At 35.0% G+C, this 13,757-nt stretch overlaps 1 protein-coding gene across 13 annotated transcripts in view; it reads right to left on the minus strand.

Moving 5' to 3' along the window:
- Positions 1-13,757, minus strand: part of SGCG (sarcoglycan gamma) — a 149,786-nt gene that overhangs the window by 90,588 nt on the left and 45,441 nt on the right. The window contains exon 1 of one of the 13 annotated variants that reach the window (XM_074860040.1): positions 12,660-12,770. The exons of 10 other annotated variants lie outside the window; for them this stretch is intronic. The gene's annotated coding sequence lies outside the window, so the exon portion shown is untranslated. Of the gene's footprint in view, positions 1-12,659; positions 12,771-13,757 lie in introns of those variants that run through there. 2 more of the 13 variants (XM_074860044.1, XM_074860041.1) reach the window with 2 other exon arrangements.

The following is a 13,757-nucleotide window of genomic DNA, read 5'->3' on the forward strand; positions in this document are numbered from 1 at the left end:
CCTATTACAGAGAAAATTGTGCTTCATCTCTATTCCTGACAGAATTATAACTAGTCATTCTGTGGTGATGGCACATTAATCCGGTCTGGAGAAAAGTTGCAAGAAACTAAAGTATAAGCAGAAACTTAAAAGGCCATCTGAAATATTTCTCTCAGGGATGCCAAACTGTGATTTTTAGGGTTAAAAAATTAGTTCTGTTTGGGCAGATTTTTACAGGGTCATAAAATGCATACTTTGTCCAGCACATACATACCAATCCTGATTTGCTGGCCCAGGCCATTTTTTTCACTAATTTTCCTAACTTACATCTAGAATAGTAAATGAAGCATGGTCAAGGTGTATGCTTGTGAACATCCATGCTGTTTCACTGACAGCACGCATCCTGGAATAGCTTGGCCTATACCACCTGGCACTCTGCCAGATATGGCCATGGCCACTTTATGGTCTGGGGATAGTGTAGGAGGGCTCCCAAAAGGGCACTGTTCTGCTGGGGATGAGAATTAGTTATACAGATGCAAGCTGTGTCATGCCATTTGCTGAGGATTAGCCTTTGTTAGCACATTACTCAAAAAAAAAATCCAACAAACAATTCTGTACAAATGAACATTATCCTCATTTTCCACTTAATGAAACTATTTCTCCTTCACTGGTTTGTGTTAATGAGAATTTGGGATACCACTTAAGTGATCTTAAGTATATTGGACAGAATAGTAACAAATTCTAAAATAGTAAGCAACAATCATTTTTCTATATAAATTAATTTTAATGGACAGTTCACTACTTTTCTTTTGAGGAGATTACCAAAATTGTAAAATCCCTCTGTGGTGAACAAGAATGCCATCTGTTACAGAGTTTCAAACCTACTTCTCAGAAAAATGTTTTTTCTTCTATAAAAGGGAATAATTCCTCATTTGAAATAGAAAAAGTTTTATCAACTTGTGACAGTCCAGAAGTGAACGGTTTTGCATCATGTGGTAGCTCCATAGTGTTATGTAATATAACTAGATTATGTTTTTACTTAAATTTGCATGTAGGCACAAAAGATGTCATTCTAACTGACAAAAATTCTGGAATATGCTATGAAATTTATAAGTTCATTTTTCTTTCTTCTCTGCTACAGCCTTTTCAATAACTACTCCAAATTTTACATTATTTCAAAATTCTACCAAAGGTAAAACATACTTGTGCTCTTTAAAGACCTATTTCTGTTTTGTATTAGAAATTGGAAGCCTGGCAATCAATTTGACATTTCAGACATTCAATGAAATTAAAATTCTTACTCTTGATACCGTATTTTTACATCACAACCTGTTGTACCTGCAAAAGCAATACATTCAGACCTGAAAGAAGGTGCCAGACAGAAAATAAGAACATGTGAGTCTGTTATTTATTTCCAGACTGGTCTTCAGAACTATTCCTGTATTCTCAAGTATACATTAAAATCTCTACTGTCCTCCAGAGAAAATCTCTTTCACTTGGATTTACAATATCATTGGCAAGTCCAGAAAACTACAGCACTTGTGAGACAACCACAGAAAATATGTATTTTTAATACATTGCCTTTGTTCTTTAAGTAAAACTGTAACATATTGCATTACAGCGGATTAGGAAGATGTCCACAATACCCTCGGAAGTCTTAAGTTTATGGGACATTATCCTCCTATTCAAGGCTTGCAACTTAAAACATTCTTCCCCCATTGCTTGCAAACATCTGATGGTCTCTGTTTGCCTACTTTACATTTTACTTATTCATAAGAGACTCTTCCTTTAAAATCCCTTTACAACCATTTAAACAGAATGAAGGTCACATTTTGGCTTAAACTGACATTACTGCTCTTTTATTTATTCAAAATATCAAGACAGGAATAATCTGCCTGGGGGTATTCTACCCACTCTGACAAAGCTGAAATTCTCTCTGTTTGCGTACAAAAATTAATAGGAATTGCATAACATTTGAAAATGTATGTTTTTCATCATTATTCTACTCCATGTTCCAGCTCTTGGAAGAATGGACAGTGGGAATGTATTTTTGAAGCAAAGCTAGAATCATGCAGTTAGCAATACCTAAATATATTGGAAGCTCTTGAGGAAGGAAATTAAGATGAAGCCATGTTTGATGCTCTCTTGCTTCTTTTACCAGAAAGGAACACAAAGAACTTTTTTCCTTCTGAACGTGAGTTAATACCATCTGGTCCCGGTGACAGAAAAATTATGAATTTTATTGATTTGTCCCAAAATATCTTCTACTGATTTTTACATTTGGGACATTTCTTCTGAGTCATCCTCCAGAAAGAAGGGGCACATAGAGAAATTTTCCAGGCCTCCTCAATAAGGAACATTGACATTAACTCCTTTAGGATTTTCTTTTTGATATCTCTGTTCAGGCATATAAAATATAAATCTTCAGTGTATATCAAGTACTCAAATGTATATTATTAATATACACAAATAAATACAAGTCAATAGAGAAAAAACACAAAGGAACTGAATGTATCCCATGGACTGCATGAACACAACTCAAAATGCTCCTGTAAAGTGTCAGGTTAGCTACCTGCAGCATCAATCACCAAGAATATAATCCCCAGTATTTGATAATTTTTAACATCAATGATAACTGATTGTTAGAAGATATCTAACCCAGCACATGTTCTGCTGAAGAAGCTGTTCAGGTCTACCTTCACTGTTCATTTTGCTAAAATGCGTGAAGAAAAAAAAATAAAAAAATCACCGTCAAGACAGTGATTCAGGTACATACAAAGTCATTTAGGAAGTACCACAAAGCAGAGTTTCTGTCCCTATGGTCCCCTGATCAACCAACATTAATTTAACACCTACTGAAGTTGACTCGTGATACCCCAGAGTGATCCAACACAGGAATTCTTAGATGTTACAAACATCCACAAGACATGAAGGACTGGTCCTCACTACCTCTGATCATGAAGCAGTTCAGACATGGTATCTGAACAGACAGTACATCTTTTATCATCACAGCAATAATATTCTGAAACAAACAAACTAGGAATTGGTGTTGGCAGGTGTTTCATCTAGGAGGAGCGCTTGGAAACAGCCAACTCACAGTTTATGCTTACCACTTAGCAGCAAAGATGAAACTGAAATTAGCGACAGTGTACAAAGGAAATAAAAAGAGAACAGGGTAGAGGGCTTAGGTATGTTTGCTGTTGCTTTCAGTTGTGCCTAAAAATCCTTTAAAAACAGCAAATAAATAGTGAAAGCTTAATTAATGATTTGTACTATAAACAGAAGCAGCGAGGCTTAGTTGTATACAGGTTTGTACTTTTTGTTCTTCAATGCTCATCAATGCAGTAACCTTGTTACTTTTGCTCTCTCCAAGTCCTTTATAAAAATCTCCTCGTCAAAATATAGTATCTCCCAGTACTAGCTAGCTTGAACTGTGTGTTCTGACCCGGTAGATACTATTCACATGCCAACAGAATGTACCAGGACAGAGTTTTCCTTTAATGAGGTTACCTCACAAGAAACTTTCACTAAACTTGAAAAAACTTCATTACCCTGCAAAACTCTATCATTTTATCACACTCAAAGTCTGCTGCAAAGTCAAAAAAAGACAGAGGGGTAACAACTTTGAGGTAAACAAACAGTAAATAGAATTCCATCAGTTTAATTTGTAAAAAAAAAAAAAAAAAAAATATTAAACCAGAATGAAATAGTGATAGAAACAATTAACAGGGTAATATTTTAGATAATTTGAGTATTGACAAAATGGATATATCCCATGCTGTTTACATTGCCATTAAAATTGTTGCTCCCAATTACTTTTTTTTTTTTAACTGTATTGCTTGGATACTCTCAATTACTTTCCATTCTTCCTTGATCTTTACAGTATTTTAAGAAAAGAAACACCACAAAAGTTTTACTTTAACACATAGTAAAGGTAAACTTTGCAGACAGGATCTGGTAGTTTGTCACTCTGAGTTGCAGTGAAGATTAGGTTTCTGCGTACAAAATTTCATTTCTTAAGTACCATTAAATACAAGTAAGAATTGTTTTTGTGGCCTTCAATTTTCCTCCACTGGAGACACCACCAGGAATCTCAAAACACTAGGAGGTGTAAACTGTTTTAAAACTTTTTTGTCATTTGTCATGCTTTTTCTGGTTTCTTATATTCTTAGGGGAAGTGTGACAGACATGCCAGAATTGCAAAGCTAACTCAGGGTGAGGAAAGGGAAAATAACCTTCATTGGGGTTGTTGAACATAGTGAAAGGCTTGAATTTCTTTATAAATGTGAAGGAAATGAAAGCAATCCCTCTGATGGAGACAAATAATGAAAGAATCTCTGCTATCATAATCTTGTGTGGATGTCTAGCAGACAAAAGATAATTTTAGATACTTTTAAAAAATACTTTTTTTACATCTTTTTATACTTAAAAATACTTTTTTAAAAAAAGGTATCTTTTTATTTTCTAGGTATGTGATAGTGGATCCTTTCTATCATACAGCAATGATTACCAGCAAGGCCAAAATGTATCTCGTAGAAATACTGTTCCTAATGCAAGTCCTGCTTGGACAGAGTTTTTAGCAGAAGTCTTTTAACATTATCCTCAATGTTGTTCTCAGGAAAAGTATTTCATGTCCTCAGTGCTGGGAAGAGGTACTCTTTGTGAGAGCAGAAAAAGAAACAGCTCTATTTAAATACATAAAGACGTATGCATTGGCATAACCTTCTCTCTTGCCTGTTCTTGCTGCTGCTTTTATGAAAGTGCTACTTACAGGTAATTCTCTCTTTAGAGGCATACTTCCAGTTCATACAGTAGACTTCAGCACAATTATAAAACAGGTAACTCCTTTCTGTGATGCTGTCCTATGTTGGTTGAGGACCTTGAAAAGCTGTTTATTTAGGCTTGCTAAATGATTTCACATTGTAAATGGAGTTATAGTGCTATTCTGTGAAGCATTTTTTTGAATAGTGAAGTGAAAATACACTAAAGAAACAAGGAATGGAAGTAGATGCAAAGGCTAGACATGAAAATTAATCTTTGGGTCCTCCCTCCTTAATTCAAGTGATTGATCACAGATATGTTCTTAAAAATATGAAAGAAGAATAATTTGACCTTAAAAAGTCACAATTGTACCTTTTTTGAAAAGTCACATGAAACTAAACTAAAAATTCAAAATTCACTTTCCTTTTCAGTAGCAAGGGAAGCAAAATGCTTTCCTATGTATACTGTGACTCATATATTTTAAATCTCTGCCCTTTTCTGATGAATTTTAAATGTCAACAAACACAAACTGATGTGCTTCTGACGCATTGCAGCCCTGGTCATAACAGCTTTATTACTCATTTTTACTTACACGGGAGAAAACCAGAGTATTTTAAATGTGTATTAGACACATAAGGAAATCATCAAAAGACATGTACTACAGAAGCCTTTTTTGGTGATGTTGACTTCAACTGTTTAGGCAGCAACTGACTAAGTTTCTTCAGCAACCATGACAAAGCAATAATGCAATGCAAGAAACACAGAAGATGAAGAATATAGCAAAATGTATAATACTGTTTTTGATCTGAATGCCACTTCTTGGATTAAAACCAATAGGAAAGATATAGCTGATCTTTCAATTAGCTGTAAAAACAAATGAAACATAAACAAAACCTAGAAACACATGTTAAGTATTTACACATTCCAAAATAAAATAAAAGCAAAATCTCTTATTCAATATAACAGATATATTCCTTGTATCATAAAGTAGAATTTTTCACAGAAAGTATTTAATGCAAAATTGAAATAAGCAGTTATTATTAAAATTCTTAACTTTCAATTAAAGTTGCTTTAGTGCTATAAGTCAAATACTGTAATCTGAAAAGTAAAACTTATTTTTGGCATATTTCTTCATTTTAAAGATCCTAATTTGGGAAACTGGAAAACAATTCCTATTTGGATCAAATAACAGGCACATTACATTCTCCAGGAAGTATGTCTGTAGCTATTATGTATATATTTATGTCTAAAGTTATTCTGTGGGCACATACAGGAAAAGACATTCATAGAGCACAAGTATAACTCAAATTAGACATTATTTGCTCATCAAATATAGACAATAGTGCCTGACATGTCATCATTCTTTGGTAAGATCACCAACCCAGAACTTAAAAAAGAAGGGAATGTTGTAACAGGAAAGTCTAATAACAGTATCAGTATGCTATTTGCTACCTATGCAGTATTTGCAGTTTTGACCACAAATAACGAGCAACAGACTAGCTCCAGAGCTTCAAAATTTTTAACCACAGTTTTCAAAAACAGAATTAAAAGTGTTAAGACTGATTCCCTAAACTTGTAGGTCTGAAGAAAACTGCAGCTCATGCTGAAGTACTGGTTCTGATATGCAGTTAAGAAAAATTCTTTGTGGCTTTTGTGCACACTCAGAGCGCTTACTACCCGCACTGTAGTCTGGATTAAACCCCTGTTTCAAGAGAACAACTTAATTCACTCTGTAGGGATCATTAATCCTGATATCCACTTTACAGTTTAGCAAAGCCTTTACTTGGAAAAGCAAGTTCTACACAGTATAAATAAGAGGTCCCACATATGTTTAAAAACATCCTCATCTGATATGTTTGGTAGATAAGCTCCATTGTGAGTCAGAGGCAGGCAGCAAAGCATTTGTATTTTGATTAAAGCCCTCTGATAATTGTCCCTATAATAAATGAACATTTCACTAATCCCAGAACAGTGGTGGTGATTTCTCATGTAAGTACTTCTTCAGGAAGAGAATGAGCTGCAAATTAGGCCTTCCTAGGAAAGGCTATGCAAGTTTCTAATGGCAAAATAAAGATAAATGATGCTACATCTTAGTTTCTGTAGGTTCACCCAGTCCAGGTTTGCAGGTGGTTTGGTCTGTTCTCTGCCATCTGTGCATCTAAACTCTGACTAGGATAGATTTTGATTCCTTAATTGGCAGTTGAAGAACAACTTTACACACATTTCTGGAAGGTAATTATGAGACAGAAAGGTTTTAGTTCAATATAAGAACAACTGAGAGATTTTAGCTAGCCTCTAGTGTACAGAAGTAAAGACTGTCCTCATAGCTTTAAAATCTATTACTTTAATCTAAGGAAAAAGCTGGATAAAATTCAGCTGAAATTTAAAATCATCTACTACAATGTTGAAATCTATTTTGGGATGGGAAAATTGTCCTGTAAATGTTCTCATTACTTTTTAGCTGTGAATTAACAAAATATGAAAACAGACATGTAGCAAAGAAGAAGTCTCCACAGTATAATTTAAGTACAGGAAATTAAATACTGAGAGTAGACTCTCAGGGATAAGAGACAAAGGTTAAGTAGTGCGTACACTCAGGAAACAAACATGAGAGACATAGATGGACATTGTAAAATATGGGGAGAAAGTGCCCAGGGAACGTTGAAGAAAGTCACAAAGAGAAGGGAAAAGTAACAAAAGATGGAATCTTCTGATAAAGCAAAGAAAGGGAGAATAATTTTGCCTTCTGCTGCCTTTGTTTTCATTATTTTATGTTCTAGACATTTATATGGTTCCCTTACTAAACAACCCTAAATCAAATGTTATTTTTAGATAATTTTTTGAATGCTAGTTTTGAATTTTTTCCCAAGTTAAAGTCATATGTTACTAGGTACCTGAGGATTTCTGATACAGGAAGACAGTCATTTTAATGTTCTTAATTTAAATAGCATTTAAGATGTTTTCAATATGGCTGAGGGGATATGACTTTGTCTTCCAGAAACATGACTAAAATCAGTTAAAACAAATCACCAGGTGTGAATCACAACACTACCAGTTCAACAGATGTTTAACTAAAATTAATAAAACATACGAATCTAAATGTAAAAAAGGAAGTACTTTTCACAGATTGTAAAAATTGTTGCTAACAGAATTTCAATGAAATATACAATTCAAAACGAATGTGGGGTACTCAGATAAACACAAACTGTGGTTTAACCAAATATAGCTTATTTCTCCCCTGTTATGACAATACATTAATAAAGTCTTATACAACTTCATGAATTTAAGAACTGCATTTCTGTTTGAAAGCATTATCTTCACACATGCATTGAACATAATTATTAAATGACTCATGAAATCATGCAGAATGAAATATGCTATTTCATAACGTAGTTCTGTGTTTAAGCAAGATAACAGTTTTCATAAGCCTTCTTCAGTACTTTCATTAAATGGAAAATACCTACCACAACACAACAAAACTAAAAGTAGGATGCTACAGGGAAGAAAAGTTTTGTGGGTAAATTAAATACCTTTTATTATCCAAAGAGTAGGACTGAAAAAGCAGACAATCTTTTGGCATACAGGCCCTTCATCAGGTCTATTTGGGCATTTGAAACTAGAAAAACAGCCTGAAAGGTAGCATGGGCAGCACAGGACTACCATCTACTATCCTGGACTTGCTCTCATCCTACAGAAAGTTTGGCTCCATCTCCATAAAACTCTATACTACATGCATCCATACCACGCAAAACTTGGCTCTAGGTGCCCTTTGGGTAGACTTTCACCTCTTCAGCCCTCAAATATGACTGTCTTTTTGCAGAACCAGAATATATGCTAGAAGCCTTGGGGTGTAATATGAAGGTACAAATCTTATCAGGATACTATTACAGTATTTTAAGATTCATCTGGACAGGGTGCTGGGCCATCTTGTCTAGACCGTGCTTTTGCCAAGAAAGGTTGAACCAGATGATCCTTGAGGTCCCTTCCAATCTGGTATTCTAGGATTCTACGATACAGGAATGTGGAGGGAACCAAACCTGACACAGCCTTGTCTGCCTTATCTATGCTGACTTTTGGGAGTCTTCACCAGGCTCTCTCTTGTTTGGCACTCACGCCAAGCCCCAATCAACCTCTTCATCCTCCACATACTGAAATCTACCTTATCATTTCCTTATCACTACTATGAAAACTTTCACTCAGGCAAACAATAACTACAACATTTTCTGCCAGTCTCCAAAATATCCTCCTGTGACTTTTCAGCTCACAGGTAATGCTGATATTAAAAGAATTCTGTTACTTTTTTGGCTTTAAACTCTGAATCCATCCATTTCCTTCCTTGTATTTCCAAGTAAAATTCAAGTCCAACATTACAGTCAATTCTTACCGATTTAAAGGAACTTTATGTGGGTCCAACAGGGACGTGAGAATACTGCTAGCTACCAATCTCCCATGGTAAACTGTGATGCCCTCCTCACACTGAAAGTTGACATGAAATCTGAAACATTGCAGATTGGATCAGCTAGTAAGACAACCAGGGGAGTAATCAAGATCAGTAGGTAAATAATAATAAAGGGAATATTCAGGAAAATCTTTCTGAACAAATTCTGAGAATCCCAGAAAAAATGAGGCTGCAATGGACCTCTGCAGATCATCTATTCCAGTTCAAAGGTGGACTGAACAGACCTACCTTTGGATGCAGCTTGCCTTCTACAGCCTTGCTAGCACAGCCTGGTCTGCACTTACGGTCCATTGCCATAGTTGCGCTCTGCTGACTCAGCTTCATTCCGGAGCATTTATTTTTTAATAACCACTTCATTTTATTCTGCTTTCAACAGCCTGGAGTCATGGGTTTTATTTACTTATTACTGCTCCTAACCTCAATCTCCTTATCCTCAAAACTGAGGAATTTGGGTGCAGTGGAACTTTGCAGACACGCCTCCTTCCATCAGCAGCCATCACTGACAGAGGCTGCATGCTTCTCATATCCAGGTCTAACAGCTCTGAAATTCAAAGTAGGACCTCTGTGAAACTTTAACTTGAAACAGAGGCTGATGTACAGTACACAGCCAGCCTTTTCTGAAAGCCACTAATATCCAGAACTAATAAGTCAAATGATGCAAGAAGTCTGTATAAAATTTAGTATCTGCCACTTGCTCCACTGAAAAAAGCTAAGGTGAATAAAAGGTACCAAGACTCCTTTTGCTCCTCAGAGCACTGACCACACAGCAAATAAACAAAGAGGAACTGAAGAGTTTTAGCAGGCAGTACTACAAGATGATTCCACCTCTACATCCCATTATTAAAAATACATAGATACGTGATTCTTACAGACAGACACACATATGCACACATGCAAACAAACATATGTCTTAGTGAAAACTGTGTTTTATGGCTAATACCAGCAATATTCAACACTGAGCATATACCATACTCTATTTTTAAACATACTGATGTACTTTAGTTTATATTCCTCTTCACATTCTTATATAGAAGTAGTACTTCATCCACCACAGAAACACAACTAACCATGGCATGAAATGCAGCAGCTGTTTAACAGCTTTTGGTAGATATACAGGAAGGTTTCATGAGAAGACTGGCCCAGGTAGTCAAAGTTACAGATGAATTAAATAGCGAGAATATTGTTACCCAAGCTGAAAATTTGACCAGGATATTGAATTAAGTGGTTATCCAAACCGCCATGATGTTTTTAGCCTGGTTTAATAAATAAAAAAGCAACCACACTCTATGTCACTGTCTAAATCGTCTGTATCCCATTCATTTCTCTCCCTCCTACAATAGCTTTTGAACTTCTTGGCCAATTTCAACCAAATTCAACAGACAAGTAAAGGTCTCAGGAATACTACATTCATACAAACTTTCTGAAAATGAGACAGAAGAGAGAAGAAGAAACATCATTTATGTCTCTGCTGAGACTGCAATGGGCAAGAAGACCTTATTAGATATCAGAAAACCTGTATGAGAGAAAGACCTTGTAAATGTCTCTAGTTACGGAAAAACTTCAGTCACTGCTTGTTAAACATCTAAGACAATCAACTTTGAGAAATATGTCCACAGGAAACCAGCTTACTTAATTCCAAGTCATGAAAATAATTAAAAACTGAAAGAGGTCAGCACCTGGGATTTGTATCTCATGTAAAAGGCATTATTTTTCACAGGAAGGAACAAATCTCACAAGGCCATTCAAGCAAGAGGATCTTTGTACACCCAACTTTTCTGTGTCTTCTGACAAAGGCTTGGCTTTGTATGATACGCTATATCCCCTTCTTTCAACTGTTCCTCCAAAACTCTTCCCTTAGCTTAAAACATATATTCTTCATGAGTATTTCTCAACACTAAGTATAGTCACACATATCTGTGTAATTACAAAACTATTACACTAAGGATGAATATTGTATCTTCATATTGTTACTAAAGCCTTATGATTATGAATAAAAACTAAAATATAACCTGCTTTTAACCACTGAGTTTTCAACTAGGAAAAAGTTGCGTGTTATTAGCAAAAGTGTAAAGGTTTAGAAATGAGATTTTAAATGGTTCCCTCTAATGCTGGGCTTAATTTAGAACTTATTTTTAATTTAACTCCATGCAGTGGTTCTTACCCTTTGGTAGTATTCTAGGACCATTTGTTCTTCATTATGTAATGGAATGGTCTATATCTAATATGTGAACATCACATTTGTTTAGAAGATAAATGGACATTCATGCCAGCCAAAGTGGCATCAGTTGTGACTATGAATCACAACCAAAACTTCCAAAATCTTAACTGCAAAATTTCAGAACTCTGTGGCAAAAAGTTACTACAGTTCACTCACATGGGTTACTCATTTGTATGTGGCTATGAAGGCCAGAATTCATCTCACCAAACACAGATAACATCAGCCATACTTACCTAGGCCCTCTCCACAGACAATGGAGAGAGGCAGACACTTCTATGACATGATAAATCTCCTCTTCAAGTAGGAGGAGATTTAAGACAGATATGGTAAAACCACCTGTATCTCTATAAAAGGAGCCGAGCTGACTGGTTTTGATGCAGTCAAATCACATTCCTAAAGTTTGGCAAGATTCTGGTTTAGGAACTTACATGTTTGTTCTAATGCATAATTGAATGTGCAGTGCGTGCACCCGTTGGTGGAGAAACACCAAGTATTGCCCAATAACTCATTTGATAATGAGTCAGTAACCCACTGATACATAGTCAGTCATTTTCTTTCAGTCAGTGAACTTATTCAAAGGAAAATGTATTTGAATTCAAGGAGATTAAAAACTTATAAAAGGAATTCTGTATACACATAGTTGGACGCTCCATGTTAATTCAAGTATGGTTCACAAAAGTTCAAACTGATTTTGGTAACAGTTCCTCAGATGGAAGGTTATTATCACACTGTCAAGCCCAAAAGAAGTGTTCACCAAAAGCATGGATCCATCCTTGACTAAATTTAACTAAATTCAGTATGTGATAGATAAACAGAAGAACTTAGAGCTACAAACATCAGCGGTTTACTACTGCAAATCAGATATTTATGTAAGTACAGTAATAACATATTGTAAAACATTTTAAAAGTACTAAAAGTTAGCTTAATATTACACAATTGCAAGTTTAAACTATGCAACTTAGTGTATTTAATTGTAAAAACAAGTATAATTAACTATCAGAATCTAAACTAGTAATTGTGTATAAAAATGAACACTTAAATTTACGTCCTAAAAATGTCACATAAGCATGAACATGATCCTTAAATAAGGACAGAATCAGCCTGAAATGTTGCACAGAAAATCAGATGAGGGAGAAGCTCAATACATCCACCTAATAAGTAAAGAACAAAGAAACCCCAATTCAATTATTAATATGCTAATATTTTAGTACAGATATAAAAAGAAATCTAAAAAATTTTTACCTTAGAGATCTGAAACGATGTGGACTTCTGAATAAACTACAAGCAGTCTCTTCCCAAGAGAGAATTGTCTAACTTTTCCACTACTTTCAAATCTGGAGTGGAAGATATTTTAGGCCTGGCCAAATATCACTGGAAGAAAATTCGTTCACATGTTTGGCTGTGTTTTGCATTCCATCCTGTTGCTCTGGCATACAGATGCAGCTAATTATAATCTGTGACATAAGCGGCTAATTCTACTGCTAAAATGGTTGTGTACAGACTCTAGAAATGAACTGCCCCACTGTAAGACATAACCAAAGCATCATGCGTACTAAAATGTCCCACCCTGTCACATAATGCCAACTGCTTTATTAAAATCTGAGAATATGCAGCACTTCATAGATTCTGCACATAAAAACTATTAATGTACTTAGCTGCTAACAGCACACAATGCAAAATTAGAAACAAAAAAACCTTCTGATTTCTTTTCTGAATCCATATGTAACATCTAACTGAATTTTAATAGTTGTTTTTCTGAAAACTTTTAATTTCAATGCTAACATTATTCTAACTATAATCTATACTGGCTGGTATATAAAGTCTCCTTAAAAAAAGGAAATACATATATTATAATATACTTATAATAGCACATACAAATTTTATATAATAACTACACTACACTACAATAACCTTTCCAAAAAGTTAAACCATTCCTGGTATTTAAGAAAGATGTGTATAAATACCAAGAGCTATTAAAAAAAAGTTGCATATATTACATATTTTAAGATGATATAGAAATTATGAGACATCTTTTTTCAGTGGCATTTAAGCTTTGAGTTCTCAAATGCAGGAACAAGTATTCCAGCCTGGCACTGCTTACATTAGACTGACTATACAAACACTGACCAACAGACTTTCTGTTCAACCTATGATATTTTAGAATCTGTGCTGGTAGATGTCTGCAATTTAAAAAGCATTAAAAGATACATTTGTAAGATTTACAGACCAAAAGTTTTGTGCTATGTGAAGCATTGCAATCATCATCCATATGGTCGGACAATTTCATTTCTCAAAGCACAATGTTTCCTTTTTTCTAGCCATGCACTCACACCATTATCA

The sequence above is a fragment of the Strix uralensis genome, chromosome 2 (assembly GCF_047716275.1).
Source record: "Strix uralensis isolate ZFMK-TIS-50842 chromosome 2, bStrUra1, whole genome shotgun sequence".
NCBI classification, from domain to species: Eukaryota; Metazoa; Chordata; class Aves; order Strigiformes; family Strigidae; genus Strix; species Strix uralensis.